Source organism: Neovison vison, chromosome 11, assembly GCF_020171115.1.
Source record: "Neovison vison isolate M4711 chromosome 11, ASM_NN_V1, whole genome shotgun sequence".
Classification (NCBI taxonomy): Eukaryota; Metazoa; Chordata; class Mammalia; order Carnivora; family Mustelidae; genus Neogale; species Neogale vison.
In genome coordinates, this window is record NC_058101.1 from 161,825,374 (window position 1) to 161,839,803 (window position 14,430).

The 14,430-nt window shown below is 44.1% G+C and overlaps 1 long non-coding RNA gene across 2 annotated transcripts; it reads right to left on the reverse strand.

Moving 5' to 3' along the window:
- Nucleotides 1-1,177: 1,177 nt before the first annotated feature.
- On the reverse strand, nucleotides 1,178-5,292 carry LOC122919206. Of its 2 annotated transcripts, none has more exons than XR_006386764.1 (3): nucleotides 5,077-5,292; nucleotides 4,718-4,811; nucleotides 1,178-1,781 (listed from the first exon to the last, which is right to left on the reverse strand). It is a non-coding gene; the product is annotated as an uncharacterized LOC122919206 (long non-coding RNA). The 2 variants fall into 2 exon arrangements; XR_006386765.1 differs by lacking the exon at nucleotides 1,178-1,781 and adding an exon at nucleotides 2,740-2,976.
- Nucleotides 5,293-14,430: the final 9,138 nt, after the last annotated feature.

A 14,430-nucleotide genomic window follows, 5' to 3' on the forward strand; every position in this document is an offset into this window, starting at 1 on the left:
AGGTCATGATCTCAGGGTCCTGGGATTGAGCCCCGCATCGGGCTCCCTGATCAGTGGGGAGCCTGCTCCCTCCATCCCCCAACTCTCTCTCTGTCTGCCTCTCTGCCTACTTGTGATCTCTGTCTGTCAAATAAATAAATAAAATCTTAAAAAAAAATCTTCACAATGTCATTGTGTCTACCTGACTGGTTCTGATATTGTTCATAAAAATAACATAAAGTTGGGGCACCTGGGTGGCTCAGTGGGTTAAGCCTCTGCCTCCGGTTCAAGTCATGGTCCCGGGGTCCTGGGATCAAGCCCCGCATCAGGGACTCTCTGCTCAGCAGGGAACCTGCTTCCCCTCCTCTCTCTCCTGCCTGCCTTTCTGCCGGCTTGTGATCTCTGTCGAATAAGTAAATAAAATCTTTAAAATTAAAAAAAATAACATAACGTTGATTTTAACCTAATATTACATATACCAGAAAGATAATCTACAATATAGAATGAAATACCACTGATCTATTCAATGTGCACAGAGAGACTTAAAAGCAAATTACCCAAAATATGCAATAGTCTCCAGTTATACTCTGATTCTGATGTCCCTTACAAATATTCCCAATCTAAGTTACTGAAAAAGCGCCTTCAAAATCACAGGGTAATACACCTTCTGGACCTAGTTTAAATCTGCTTCTTATGTTATTCTATGTGAACTGCACTGTCCACAGCATTCTGTCCCCGTCCGTACCGCACGAGCCATTCTGGGTAACAAGACTGTTGTGCTAGCTGTGTCTAGCTGTCATTTTCTTGGTGTATGATTTCGCAAACCCAGTGCCTGCACATCGACCTTTTGTATCAGTTAAGCGTTTCAGCAATACATGCGGTCAGGTGGTGCCTCCGGATGGAGATCAGAAGACAGGAAATGATGCATTATTACTGAGGGCCAGTGGGGTAAGAGAAAAAGACCTTTTGTATCTGATATCTGTTGGAAGTCACATTCTGATAAATATGGAGTGTCTCCAATTTCTTACATGACTTACTGATAATTTTGTCTCTTTGTATTAAAGATCTAAGTGACGTCTGCTTCCAGTCAGGATAGAGAAGAATGTGAAATACCTTTATTGCTGAGGTAACTACCAGAAAAAAAAGAAACAGACCATAGAAAAATGATAGTTTGTTTAATGGAACTAGTGAAGGGCAGTAGACGCAAGCCAGGAAATTTTGATGAACTGATGTGTAGAGAAAAATCTACCATCAGTGAGAAGAGAGTTGTGGATCACCCATTCTTGAGGGTGGATGCCTGGTCCAGGGGAGATGAGAACAGTCAGCCATGGATGAGAAGAAAGCACCAAAGTCTTGAACGATGGTGAGGGCTCACTGGATGAGTTGGACTTTGAAAGAGTCCCAAAGACAAAGTCAAATCACTTGTTCCAAAAATCTACCTTGGCCCCCATTCCCCAACTAACACATTTGAACCCTGAATTTTGCAGAGAAAGCAATAATGGCAAATGGTTAGCAGAAAGATCACATTTGCAGAATTTTGCTCTTATTCTGGGGCCCTGGGAAGCTGGAATTCAAAGATCAACCAAAATTATCTAAAACTGAAGTGCAACCTATTCCCAGTTCAAAATATTGATAAGATCCAAAACAATCATCCCTTGGGCAGTGGGCGTGGCACTGGACTCCTCAGCCTAGTTAAACATTTGGTCCTGCTCCAGCTCAGATGGATTCCAGGTGAAATCTGAATGATCGGCAGTACCCTTCTTCTTCAACCTTACCCGCAGACAGAGGAGGATTTTCACTCTCTGGGGAAGAAAACAAAAATATAATACACCAATCTCTACTCTTTTTTATTTGTTTGTTTTTAACATACAACAAGATTGTTGGGTCTGCAGTTCCGGGAGTGCATGAGAAACAATGGAAATGACTGCCTGCAGCCTGTCTTCCAGCCCTCTACCCCCTCCCCCTTTCCTTAACCCTTGACTCTCCCGCCAAAAGGTTGTATGCCCAGGTCACATCTCCATAGGTAACCTGATACCTATGCCGGAAACAGAAGTATCAGGACCCTCCACCCCATACCCTCTGATCACCAAATACCCTACCATATATGGGTGTGAGCCCATGCCCTGCCTTGGCCAGATAAAAGACCTCGCCCCCAGCTCCCTCCCAGTGCAACTTTCCCCACTCCCCTTTCCGGAGTCGAGGAACCTCACCCAAGGGTGCCCACCTCCTCTGGGCACATGACTTTCCTGGCTCCCCTTCTCCTGAGCCCTGAAACTTCCCCACAGAGTGCCTTTAATAAATCTTTCCTTGCGCCCACCTTGCCTGGTGTTGTGTTTACCTCGCCTGCCAAACTTTACAAGGGATCGAGTCTCTCTGCTCAGCGGGGAGCCTGCTTCCTCCTCTCTCTCTCTGCCTGCCTCTCTGCCTACTTGTGATCTCTCTCTGTCAAATAAACGAATAAAATCTTTAAAAAAAAAAAAGTTCTGATACATTTCCTGAAGAAGCCAGAAAGTGTGACCGTTTATAAAGAGAAGAGCAGTCACAGGAAGCAAATCCAGTTAGAATTAACGATGACTTTAAACAACTTGAACCATTAAAACAACCATCAAACAAACATTAAGGAATTTCTAGGAAGAGATGGATGTAACAGGTAAAGAGATAGAGGCATTTTAGGAAAGAAATTGAAACTTTAAAAAAAGGACCAAAAGGGAATTGTGGAATTGAAAAATATAAAATCCAAAAGTAAAAACAAAAAACAAAACAAAAAAAAACACCAAAAAAACCATTAAGAACAGATTGAAGGAGCGTCTGGTGGCTCAGTGGGAGCTTCCTTTGGCTCAGGTCATGATCTGCGGGGGGTGTTCCAGCCTCTAGGGAGCCCAGCATTATGCTCCCTGCTCAGTGGGGGGTCTGCTTCTCCTCCTGCCCCTCCCCCATCTCGTGCATGCGTTAATGACTTGTGGGATAAGATAACGTGGTCCACATGTAACTGGAATCCTGGAAGGAGAAACAAATGAATGTCACCAGAAAAATCATTTGAAGAAATAAGGCCCAACATTTTTCCAAATTTGATGAAGAATATTAATTCACAGGTTCAAGAAGCTCAGCAAACCCTAATCAAAATCAGTACAAAGAGACCCACACCTGGGCATATTCAAACTATAGTCTAGCCCAGCTCAACTTAGCTCCAGAAGGAATCTGCTGGGTAGCAAGCCCCACTCCAACCTTAACTAGCAGACTTTTGCTCTCTCAGAAATAAACAAAATGAAAAGATCATATCTAGTTATAGTCCTAGTTTTCAAACTGCTGAAAATCAATAGTAATATCTTGAAATAGCCAGGGGGAAAAATAACTAGGAGAATTGTTATTCTGGACCTTAATCGAACAAATATATAGAGAGAGTAAATAATGGAAAGTTTGAGCAAAATGTTTATACAGTTTTGGAATCCGTGAGAAACAGAAAAATCTGGTGTGAGTGCATTGTTTCCAGAAGGTAGCAATGAAAATTGAAGGTAAGCATGGAAAAGAAGCTAACACGTGACACTCTCACATGGGTATTTATGAATGTTCACTTGTGAGAAGTTTCCAGGAGGAAAGGTGTGGTTTTTTTTTGTTTTTTTAAGATTTTATTTATTTATTTGACAGGCAGAGATCACAAGTAGGCAGAGAGGCAGACAGAGAGAGAGGAGGAAGCAGGCTCCCTGCGGAGCAGAGAGCCCGATGTGGGACTTGATCCCAGGACCCTGAGATCATGACCTGAGCCGAAGGCAGCGGCTTAACCCACTGAGCCACCCAGGTGCCCAGGAAAGGTGTTTTTTTTTAAAGATTTTATTTATTTATTTGTCAGAGACAGAGGGAGAGAAAGCGAGCGAGCACAGGCAGACAAAGAGAAAGGTGTGTTTTTAAGAGAGACCAGAAGCCCACAATAGGTGAAAGAGACCCCATTACGTTACAGGAGTACAAATCTTTTTGCCAAAAACCATTGTTTCCCAGAGCACTGAGAAAACTTGCAAAGTTTCCAATTCCTATCCTGCAAGAATACATGGGCACTGCTGGTGTTTTTTATTAGTCTTGGAATCAGAAGAGCATAAGAATATTAGAGATGGACAAAATATGTTCTGATTTTCAAAAGGGTAAAGAAGCTGCATTCTTAAAATGTTAGGTAAGTAGTTGACATGGCCCTCCATGATTCAGAAATGTGGGATTACTTGATGAATCTTTGTTCTTACCTGGAAGTAGGAGCACTTAATTAAAAACATACAAAGCCGAGTTAACATCCCTTCCTTGAGGAGGGTAACAAGATTCATCAAATTGGAGCACAGCTGCTAACATAGTTCATCTGGAATTTAGCAAAGTATTTGGTAGTCTTTCATGAGGTTTTTGTGGAAACATTAGAGAAATATAGAATATATTTAAGAGTGAATAGGTAGGGGAGCGCCTGGATGGCTCAGTGGGTTAAAGCCTCTGCCTTCGGCTCAGGTCATGATCCCAGGGTCATGGGATTGAGCCCCGCATCGAGCTCTCTGCTCAGCAGGGAGCCTGCTTCTACCCCTCTCTCTCTGCCTACCGTCTGCCTACTTGTGATCTCTGTCTGTCAAACAAATTAAATTAAAAAAAAAAAAAGAGTGACTAGGTAGTTTAATAGCTGGTTGAAGAGTCATTCTCAGAATGGGATGATCCATGGACAAATGTTAATCAGCATACAGAAATGTCTATGCCATCCATTCCCCTTCCTCACCTCTCAGTGCCACGTTAGCCCACGGCGACTCCGATCCTTCCCACATCACTCAATGGAACAACCCTTGCCAACTTCCCCAGTGACGGAGTAGTTTCTAAATACAATGAACATTTTATTTCATTTGCTTTCTCTGGGGCATTTGACACTCTGAATACATAATTCTTTTGAAAATCCTCCAAATTTGACTTTGAAGTTGCCACTACCCCTCGGTTTACATCCTATAGTTTTGCCAACCTCAACCTCACAGGGTTCTGACCCCCCACAAACCCTTCAAGGCTGGTGCCCTCCAGGGTTCTGTCCTAGACTTGCTGCTTTATTTTAATCATTTTCCTTGGGTTTTCTGATTCACATGGACTCACCCTATGTGCTCGCTGATAGTGCTCAGGTTTGTGTCTTCAGCCCAGCTCTGTCTGCGGGAGGCCAGGCACATTCATCGGCCCTTGGGTGTTCCACGGCTGGCTCACAGTGTTGTAGACTGAACTTATGGCTGCTCCCATCAAAAGTAGTCTTTGCCCCCTTCCTGTATTCTCTGTATCCGTGAATAACACCCTGTCTGCCTACGAGTGCAGTCTCATTCCTTCTTGCAGTATTCCGTGGGTCACGTTGTGCTCACCACCACGCCCCCTACCCCTGGGCCCAATTCCTATGTTGAAGTCTCAAGCTCCAATGTGACTACATTTGGAGATAGGGCTTATAGGAGGTGATTAAGGTTACATGAGGTTGTAAGGGTAGGGTCCTCATCTGATAAGATTGTTGGCCTTAGATGAATGAGGAAGAGAAAGAAAGGTTGTGTGAAAACGCAATGAGTAGGCAGTTGTCTATGAGCCAGGAAGGCGGCTCTAACCAGAACACCACCATGCACACATCCCAATCTCAGACTGCCAGTCCCTACAATTGTGAGAAAATAAATTTCTCTTGTTTTTTTTTTTTTTTTTAAGAATTTATTTATTTGACAGAGAAAGATCACAAGTAGGCAGAGAGGCAGGCAGAGAGAGAGGAGGAAGCAGGCTTTCTGCAGAGCAGAGAGTCCGATGTGGGACTCGATCCCAGGACCCCGAGATCATGACCTGAGCTGAAGGCAGTGGCTTAACCCACTGAGCCACCCAGGCGCCCCAGATTTCTCTTGTTTTTTTTTTTAAGTCCACTGGCCTATGGTATTCTGTTCTGTCGGCCCCATTGGACTAAGATGCCATGAACAAAGTCAATGTCCTACCTACTCCATTTCCTTAACATATGCAGAATACTTTCCTACCTCAAAAATCTCAGTCTCACTGACAGAGAATCTCATTGTTTTTTGCCTTAATGACCTCCATGAGCTTTCCTGGTCTTCACTTTGTACCCACCCCCCTATTAATTCCTTCCCTTAATGTCAGAACCACTCTTCTAAAAATATGAACGTGGCCATGTCATTCCCTGGCTTAAAATGTGTCATTTGATCTCAATTATTTTCAAGATAAAATCCAAATTTCTTAGCAACACAGCTGGGGTCCTTCCTGTTCTGACCCCTGTCTAATTCTCCATCCTTATCATCTCATTATTGACCCCTTCAGAGCTTACGTCCCATTCATACCCCCAAAATGTACATTTTTCCTAAACTTTAATATTCAAAATCTGGTATACTTTTCTACACTTTAATATCCCTGGGAACCCTGTTTCAGGAAATGGTAGGTTCAGATGAAGCATCCATTATAGGAGTTAGACAAGCTTCATACCCCTCTCATGAGGAAGACAAATAAATAGTTACATAACACAATACGATCAAGTCATACTAGAGATTTGTTCAAAGGGTCATAGATCACAAAGGAAGAAAATAAGCAAAACAAAATATTATGCCCAGTCCTCTGCCCGAGGCTGCAAGAGGCATTTTGTAAAGAGGAGCTGTTGCTTTTGCATGATAGAGATTCAACAGAATCTTCAAGGATGAGTAGAATTATCTCCTACCTGTTCTACACGCCTCCGTAAGAATAGCACCGGCATAGAAGGGGCTGCACCCTCCCTACTGAATGCTTGATCATCTTAATAAAAGTCTTGTCCACTTCCACCTAGCAAGGCCCTAGAACATCAGTGGGTACTGAGCATCCTTCCCCTTGACTAATGAACCATTTTATGAAAAAAACTGTAGGTGTGTCCCTGTATAGTAAGTGTCATTACAGTTCCGGCCAATAAAATAGCCATAACAGGAAGAATATTTGCATTCACACAAGGCACTTTTAAATGACTGATCGTTGCACTTATGCAATGTCCTGAGAGGCCTATGCTGTGATTTCTCGGTAACGGTGTGGGAGACCGCAGATGCCGGGGATCATTTCTGTTGGGGATATTTGGGGGGAAAGGGTCTGATCTTCATCTGTGTGGTGATCTGTTTTTATCCACTGACAGTGAAGGTTTTAAGCAATGGTTCTTTATGGTAATAGCTACACTGATGACGTTGGCGGTAATCCTGGGACCAAGACATCCCACAATGCTCTAGAAGGGGTCTTGATAACGGTAAGCCGTGATTTTCATGCAGGCATCCTATTAATTTAATGGATGTTGTATAACGGTTGTTATATTTTGGCATAGGAAATCTATCCTAAATGTTAGAACTGGTTTGAGGGAACATAATAGGATCTAGAATACATGTTCATGCTATTTTTGCTATCTTACTACAGGAGAAAAAAATACATCACTTACAAGATACCACCCTTTCTTTCAAAACAGACCAAAAAAAAAAATAGAGTAAGGGAAGTAAGAAAGGAGGAAGGGAACAAATATTCATCATCCGTGTCAGATATTTTTTACAAGTTATTGTGTGTAATCTTTTTTTCCAAAAATTATTTTTACTAACATATAATCTATTATTTGCCCCAGGGGTACATGTTTGTGAATTATCAGGCTTTGTGTAATCCTTTTTTTAAAAAAGATTTTATTTATTTTAGAGAATGAGAGAGAGAGAGAGACAGAGAGAGTGAGGGTGCGCGCAAGCAGGGTGTGGGGTAGAGGAAGAGAAAGAAATTTGACAAATTACTCCCCCCTGAGCAGGGAACCTGATGCAGGACTTGATCCCAGGACTCTGAGATCACGACCTGAGTCCAAGGCAGACACTTAACTGACTGAGCCACCCAGGCACCCATATTTTGTGTAATCTTTTTGATAATTCTGCATGGTGAGGAAATTTTAGATACGGAGAAACTGAGACTCAAAAAGGGAACTGGCCAGTGGCCAAACAGAGTTTAACTTGGCTGTGACATCAGGTCTGTGTACTTGCCAAACCCTCTACAAGCGTTGGTCCCTACTGCACCCAGACAGCAACGCACTGATAAGGCACAGGGCACACACTTGAGGCAGCTTCGCTCTCCTCCGTCCCTCTGTCCTTCGGTGCTCCAGCCCTGTTCCCAAGCCTGTGTGCCCGTATTCCGCAGGCCGGACAACACAAAGGCGAAGTCATTAGGAAGGTCAGAATCAGGCCACCGCCCCACCTCCAGGCTCTGCTGCTCGCGAGAGGTAGGATCCGGAACAAGTATCCACACTCTCTTCCCCGGCCTCCTTTTTCCCTCCTGCAAATGAGTAAATAGGCTTGGTTTCTGAGATTCCCACCAGCTCCTAACAGTCGGTGATTAGCAAGTGCCTGCTGTATTACTGATCCTCCTACAGTAAATTACCTTAACAATGAGATCATTTACATAATCGGGGAGGTGGCCGGCTCCTGCCGAGCTAACGGCTGGCGCGTTGGCGGCTGTACCTTACCAACAGCCGGGAGCGGGCTCCTCGCTCCCGAGGACCGCGAAGCACGCTCAGCCGAGAGGACCTCACGCCGGCCGCAAGGACACCTGACTCCCAGCGGTCAGGGCTGGGCTTCCCGGCCGAGAGCGGACCAAGCAGCCTCCAGATCAGGCTGCACCGAGCCGCCCGCTCCTTCTGTGCTTCTGATCCCCAAATAAACCACATTCCTGTTTCTCCTATTCATACAAAGTCAGGAAGGGAAATTTCCTTTATTTTGTTTTTGTTTTTGTTGTTGTTGCTGTTTTGGTGTGGGAAAGAACAACAGTAAGAAAAACACCACTTGGGCGCCTGGGTGGCTCAGTGGGTTAAGCCGCTGCCTTCGGCTCAGGTCATGATCTCAGGGTCCTCGGATCGAGTCCCGCATCGGGCTCTCTGCTCAGCAGGGAGCCTGCTTCCTCCTCTCTCTCTCTGCCTATTTGTAATCTCTCTCTGTCAAATAAATAAATAAATAATATTAAAAAAAAAAAAAAGAAAAAGAAAAACACCACTTGCAGCATAAATGGGAGAGAACATTTGACCTTAGAGAATCACCCAGTGCTGGGATGGAAGGTGATTTTTCACTAACTCCCTTGGTTGCAGATGGGAGGGGCCAGGGGGCAGTGCCCCAGCCTAGACTAGAAGCCAGCTCCATGGCTCCTTTGCGAAAGATCTGGAAAGAGCATTTAGGAACTCTGTCTCCGCCTTGACACACTCCCCAGCTGTACCACCCCAGGGTTTCCCACCCCCCAAACTACCAAAGACATCTTTCCGGATGTACTGAGGAGGGGGTGTGGGAAATAAAAACGATAATTAAGACTCTGGAGGGTTTTTATGGTTTTATTTGTTTGTTTTGGTTTGGTTGGTTTGGAAACTAAAGTTTTAAAAGTTATTTTTTGTGAAACAGTATAGAATTTTTACGATTGGTGAAAAGGAACACAGAAAATGAACAGCACTTTGTGCTTCTTAACAGTGAAAGAAAAACCCCTTGACCTCTTCTCTAAATTTCCCTTTAATCAATTTGCAAACCCAAATAAATGATGGAACTTGGAGGAATCCCATCCTCGGCTCTAAGGACGATTACATTCCTCCCTGTTTTAGAAACAAGAGACTATTTGTTAGTTGTATGTAGAAGGTTTGCCTTTAATGTGATTGCTCTGTCAGAGTACAAGCTATCTGACTGCTAAATGTATAATTCTGCTTTTCTTGGAAACATGATTAGGCTTTTTATCTGGAATTTTTGCTCAAATTCCAGTAAATGCATATTTGCTTTTAAATTCTTTCAAAGAAGAAACAGGTATTATTAAAGGACCCTGATCCCCATCATAAAACACTGAAATAAAGGCACAGTCATTGCCCAGAGGAGCAGTGGAAGAATTTTATGTTGTTTTTCTTGCTCACTAGATGGTTTTGAACAGAAAGACCGGGACTGGTTTTGAACAGAAAAACCATAGGAGTCTGATACACATGCTTATGAGGGTTATTAAATGGGAATCAACTGCAAGAAACAGCCATGTGTTACACGGTAAGAGGACACCCAGCTTCACGAAGTGCCTTTTCATTTTTGTGTTGCCTCTGAAGAGCCTTTTAATAAGCAGAGATCTTCTGTAAGAGCTTGAAAAGTAACCGAGAAGTTTTTTTCTTTACTGAGGAAGAATTTGCCCACCCTAGCCCTCCAGCTCCTGGGACTACGGGAGAACAAGGTTGGCCTCTGAGGTAGTGACCTTGGTTTCAGTCTGGGGTGTAGCATTTCCTTTCAGTCAAGCTGGAATCATCCCAGCAGCTCTTTTGGTGGTGTAATAGGCCAAGGCATTTCTTTAGGATCCATGCTTTTGGAAAAATGTTAACCTTCCGGTAGTTGAATATTGACTCCAGGAGGCCATGGAGGGAATGAGAGAATGACCAGGTGCTTCCTGCTGCAGCCACAGGTGGCACAGACAGGTACAACCCACCAGTAAACCTCCCCCACCCCAGGCAGAAGAGGTGGGACTAGCCATCCACCCACCAGCACCTCACCCTTCCATGATTTGCTCCACCCCTGTTCGTAATGACCCCACCTCTTCTGGAGGGATTAGGGAATAGGGTGAGGGTAGAGAGGTTAGGGAGAAGGGGTGTGGTTAACTCTGTGGGGTACTGACAAGAAGACTGTCTTCTCACCCTTTGTTCTTGGCTACATCTAAGTGAAAAGCAAAGAAATTCAACCTCCTCACTGTTTTACCTGCTGTCACAGTGGCTTCTGGGCCCCTTCTTACTCCTAACTTCTCATCATTTACAGGTTCACCCCCACCCTTGGTTTCTGGATGGAATCTGGACCTAACCTATAATCTAGGGTATTTAGGTCACTCTACCTCTGTGTTCTTGTACTCAGCACCAACCTTGGACCTCAAGGAGATAAACGACTTCTGCTGTCACTCCTGCCCCCATATTCCCATCTGTGCCGTCTGCTTGCAGAGCACCACATTCCTTTCTGAGGATGAATCCTACCTTACTTTTGCAGTTCCCTTTCCCAGCTGAACGGCCAGTGTCTGGTACACTGAACACTTCTCACGTTAGCCCAGTGGGTCTCAACAGGAGGCAGCATTTGGAAATATGTTTCGGTGACAGGAAGGGGGGGGCATTTTTGGTTGTCACAGGGACTGAAGAGTACTGCTAGCATTTAGAGGGTGGGGGACAGGGGAACTAAATAATTTGTCCTGCCTAAAATGCCAGGGGCACTGATGTTGAGGAACTGCTCCTGCCCCATGCGGATGCATGCCTGTCCTGCTCTGTCAAAAGTGCTTGAAGACCCTTAGTACCACCTGGAAACTTCTTGGTCTGCTTTCCTACTGTGGATCTTCTCTTCTCCCAACTTGGTTTTGTGAATTGGAAGTGCAATCAACTCCTTTATTCTCTCCTGGAAGATCAGCCTTTCCATGAGTTGGGCCTTAGAAAGGCCCAAATTTTCTTATCCTTGCCCACTGAAGCCTATTTCTCCAACTTGAGATATATATATATAAAATTTATTTGACAGAGACACAGTGAGAGAGGGAACATAAGGAGGAGGAGTGGGAGAGGGAGAAGCAGGCTTCCTACTGAGCAGGGAGCCTGATGTGGGCTTGATCCCAGGACCCTGGGATCATGACCTGAGCCGAAGGCAGATGCTTAATGACTGAGCCATCCAGGTGCCCCCACAACTTATTATATTAGCTTAAAGTATGTTTACTTTACAAGTTGCCAATTTTGACTCTACCCTCTCATTGAAATTCTGCTTTCTCTCTCTTGTTCTTGAGCTTGGGCAGGTGTAATCTTATAGGTATATGGTACCAACTCTAGCAACTCATCTGTCTTCTATCCTTACTTCCTTGGGCAGCCTGGCTTCAGGGGTCTTCCATACTAGTCAATGGAGAAAGACAACAAACAAATATTAGTTTGTTTGGGTCGCCATAACAAAGTACCACAAGCTGGGTGACTTAAACAAGGAAATACATTGTCTAGCTATTACGGAGGCTGGAAGTCTGAGATCAAGCAGTGAGTGGGGCTATGAGAGAAGGATGTGTTCCATACTCCTCTCTTAGCCTCTGGTGGCCTACCACCAATCTTTGGAGTTCCTTGGCCTGTAGGACCATCACCCTGATCTCTGCCTTCATCTTGATGTGCATTTTTCTTGCACACAGGTCCCTCTATCCAAGTTTCCTCTTTTTATAAGGACACCAGTCATATGGGATTAGGGACCATCCTATCTCAATATGACCTCATCTTAACTAATTTTATCCACAATGACCCTATTTTCAAATAAGGTCATATTCTGAGATACTGGGGGCTAGGACTTCATATGAATTTGGAGAGGAACCTAAGTCAACTCATAAAAGTTTATTAGATTGTGATAAGTACTAAGGAGAAGAGTAAAGCAGGGAAAGGGGTTTGGGGAGCATAGAAGTTGGGGAGCATATTGTTTTTAAGGGGGGTCAGGAAGAATGTCACTGATGAGATGAAATTTGATCTGACCTGAAAGCAATGGAAGAGCCAGTTATCTGCATATTCGAGAGAAGAAAATTCTAGGCAGAAGGAAGAGCAAATGCAAAAGCCTTGGGGTGGGAGTGAGTGAACATGTCTGAGGAGCAGCAAGGTGGCCTTTGTGGCTGGATTGGAGAGTGACAGGACGGATGTAAAGAATGGGAGCAGAGGGAGCTAGGGGAACCAAGACCATATGGGCCTTTGAAGGCTTAGTAAGGCTCTTAAAACTATTTTCTCTTCAACTATCTGGACCTCTTATCCAGATAGTTTAGGCTGAATAAAATACCAATAGCTACCAGTTATTGAACATGTGCAAGTGACTAGCACCATGATGCACTTATTTTAAATTTTTTAGCATATTTTTCCTCATTTCATCTTATTTTATAGACGAGAACACTAAGACTCAGAGAGATTCAGTGATCTGTCAGGTATCACATGCTCAAGTAAGTGAAGCAGATTGGACCCTTAGACTTCTTGGCTGTTTGACTTTAAAGTCCATGTACTTGACCTCCATGCTGTATGGCTGTTATGGGTCAAACTGTGTCCCACCCACATTCATAAGCTCAAGTCTTAACCTCCGAGCACCTCAAAATGTGACCTTATTGGAAATAGGGTCATTGCATGTGTAATTAGCTAAGGTGAGATCAAACTGGTGTGGGGTAGGCTCTTCATCCGCTACGACTATTGTCTTTATAAAGAAGGGATATTTGGACAAATGCAGACACAGATACACACGCAGGAAGAATGCCATGTGAAGATGAAGGTGGAGATTAGAGTGACGTTTCTATAAGCCAAAGAGTACCAAAGACCACCAACAAACCACCAGGAGCTAGGTGAGGGGAATGGAACAGATTCTCTGTCACATCCCTCATAGGAACTAGCTTTGCTGACACATTGACATTGGAGTTCTGGCCTCCAAAACTGTGGGATAATACATTTCTGTTGTTTAAGCCTCTTAGTTGCTGGGTGCTTTATTCTGGCAGCCCTAGCGGATGAATGTAACGTCCATCTATGGTTATTTATATTTACTCATTGTGGTGATTTATAGCTAAAGGCCTTTTCCATCTTCCACAAGACGTATGTTTCTAGAATATATCATCAGAGGTTTATGAATCAAAATTCCATAAATGTGGACTTACAAGTTTACAGATGTGGCTGGATCTTGGAGAAAATCTTCTTGAAGATACAAAAATTGAGGCCCAGAGAGACGAAAGGACTCGCTCAAGGTCACAAAGGAAATCCCATTTGTTTGTTTCCTTGCTCTTGCACTCTGTTCCAGGCCACCCTGACTTTTCTCCTTTTTGGCCTGTTTAGAGAAGGGTCTATCCTCCTCTCTTGCCAGGAGGCAGTATATGTTGGCCTTTGTGTTGGGACAAGCTCCTGCTCCCTTCTTCACCAGAATTAGCCAGAGTTCCCTGAGGTCAATAGACAACGCAGACCTCCTTATTCTAGCACCAGCTACAGTGGATATTTGAAGATCATCGATCACATTTCCACACACTTTCCTCATCTGCTGTTCTAGGAGAAAACTCTCTGAACCTCTATGCTCTAAACCTTGAGGTCTGAAGGACTTTTGATTCTATGTGGTACCCGGTACACATTGCTTTACTCAGAATGTAGTAATTAGTCTTGGGGGAAGCATATGGAACTTCTTTGTCCAAGCATAACCTGGGAGTGTTTGATGATTTGCCTCCCTTCACCTTCTTGAGAATCTGCGAGCAGAACTAGTAGAGGTCTGGTTGTCTCCATCATGCAGTCCATCTTGCTGTGCTCTATTGAATATATCCAGGGGACTGGAGCAGCAGCTCTGTGGTCCTGGACTGCCAAAGTCAGCGAGCGGAGGTCCTAGAGGGAGAGTCAATCAAATCTGGGATTGAGACACCTTGGGGAGCCTTGCTGGCTCCATGCTACCTTACATGGTTACCTCCCATGGTTGCCACATTACCAACAAATCATTTATGTAAGAGGAAGAGGAAATGGCT